Source organism: Phyllostomus discolor, chromosome 1 (genome assembly GCF_004126475.2).
Source record: "Phyllostomus discolor isolate MPI-MPIP mPhyDis1 chromosome 1, mPhyDis1.pri.v3, whole genome shotgun sequence".
NCBI lineage: Eukaryota > Metazoa > Chordata > Mammalia > Chiroptera > Phyllostomidae > Phyllostomus > Phyllostomus discolor.
Window position 1 is genome coordinate 7877613 of NC_040903.2, and position 2381 is coordinate 7879993.

Below are 2381 nucleotides of genomic sequence, written 5' to 3' on the forward strand. Positions count from 1 at the left end.
AAAAGCGGTGCACCAGCACAGGGCACCAACCTCGAACGGCGCATGCAGGACTGGAAGATGCTCTGGGCGAGGCCCAGCAGGGAGGGGAGTGACGTGGAGGCCGGGACACCAGTGCGTACCACACAGCCCCTCCCCTGCTGCCTCCTGACAGGTCGGAAACAGAAGCCCGGAGCCACCAACGCCGCTCCCAGAACAGGCATGTGGGCGGGACTGGTTGGAAATATCGAGAAGAAACTGGCTGGGTGAAGCGAGGGGCACCATCGCAGGGTCAGTCAGGAGGGAGTGAAAGGTGGCCCGAGGCTCAGTAGGAATCAGACATCAAGTCGGAGGCGTAAAGGGACAGGGGACTGTCGTGGCGATGTGTGGTTTTGGCTGTTGCGAGGGGATTCCTCCTGAACCAGGTAGCCTTCCATCTCTTACAGGAAGTTCGGCTCCGTCACAATTTGAAGGGACCACCGTCGTACACGTGGTCTGTCACTGACCAAAGAGCCATTAGGCAGCATGTGGCGGTTTCATCCAAGTGTCCCTGGTAGTGTGGACTTGGGATGGTGCAGAAAGCCTGCTGACCTCCCCTTTCCTGCAGCCGGAAGGCAAGATTCCCAGAGCCACACAGGTTGCAGGGGGAGGCGGAAGCAGGGTGCTGGGAAGGCTCCTCCCTCCTTCCCTCGTACTCAGAACAACACACAGGCGTCTGAAAACATCAGGGGCTTATGGCAGCCTCCCCGAGAAGGCAGAGGTGTAAGCAGCCAAGGGGTCTGTAAAATCCCCTAGTTCAGGGGTTTTGAACCTGACACTCCTGGCTGGTGAAGGGGTTTGGACCTGGGGGCTGTGCTTGCATGCAGGGCACGATGGGTCTGTGTGCAACTTTGGACAGAGGGCGTGTTGCTTTTTTTCAGATTCTCGGAACCGACCTGTGTAAGCAAGCGACCTGTGTAAACGTGGGGCCTGGAGATGAGAAACAACTCACCCAGGATCCCGGCGATCCCAGCGGGGCGGCAGCTCAGCCTCCTGCCCCACCCTTGACCTCCATCTGCCAGGTGACCAGCCTGCCTAGAACAAAACATGGTGCATAACTACCAGCACTCTCAGAAACAATAAAAACCAAGCTTAGAAGAAGCAAAACAAAGCAAAAGCAAACACACGGACACGTCAGCCCCCATTGTCTCCAGGAGCAAGGGGACAACAGTCTTTTACCTTTTTGTTCTTGTAAAATTTGTTTCTGTAATTCCAGATTTACTATTAAAAAAATTGCTCCTCTATCATTAAAGAAAGAAAACCCTTTGAAGGAAAAAATTACTATAATTCTATAAAGGTATCTCCATCTAACCCCATTTTCAATATATTTGGGGGGGTTGAAAGTTTTTCCATCGTTCAGGTTTATAAGTGATGCACATTGGTAACCGACTTTTCTGGGGAAAAAAAAAAGCATGAAAGCATAAGAACGCATTACTTTTTCACTCTGAAAGTGTGTAGTTTAATGAGTGCATGGAAATGCTTTCAAGAACAATTTTCATGTCCCAATGAAGTTCTGTTAAGCAGCAGAATGCATTATTTGGAAAGGTGCTTTTAATGGGTAGTTTTTCAAATCTCATTTAAACCGTTGTAAAGTTTTATTTGTTCAGGTACTGAGCCAAATTCTCCATAGAAGACAGTTTCAGGGCAACTCTCTTCCTCTTCTGTTCTTAGCTCCAGGGGAGGTTTGCACACGTGCATCTGAAGCAGCAGCTTCGGCTGATGAGCTAGCTCAGCTGATAGCTACTGAAGTCAGTCATTTTAAGGTTTCCTAGAATAAACGTAGCTGGCAGAGAAACACTTGCAATCAGCTCTTATTGTTGTGGCAAATCCGGCCTCTCGCCCGTTGACACCCCGGGGAAGCTGCACGAATTGTTCTGGCCTCTAAAAATTGTTAGTCAGGCGTCAGCCGTTAATGGGGTCTCATTGTGTCCAATGGTTCTGATTCATCCGAGGCGGATGTCCGTGGAGTTCAGAGACGCCGCAAACAAAAAGAACATATGAAGTTCTTCTTAGCCCTGAGGGAAAAGGACTCGCTATTTTAATGAACCCTTCAGCGTGTTGGACTCAGGTTTACAAATCCATGCCTGTCGATACCCAGCTGGGTCACCTTCCAGAATTCTATACTGAATTGATAGAGATGAAAATAATTTAACTGAATATAAGCCATTTCACTGATCATAAGCCACTGAGTGTTTAAATATGTCCGTCTGACTTTAACCCCTGGTTCTGCGTCTAACCAGCTGTGTGCGACCCTGGCAGCTCACACAGCCTGTCTGAGCCTCGTTTATAAAACAGGAAGGGTAATACACACCCTGTAAGATCAGTGTTTTTCTGGAAATAAGGGTTTGGGGAGGCAAAGCACGTGC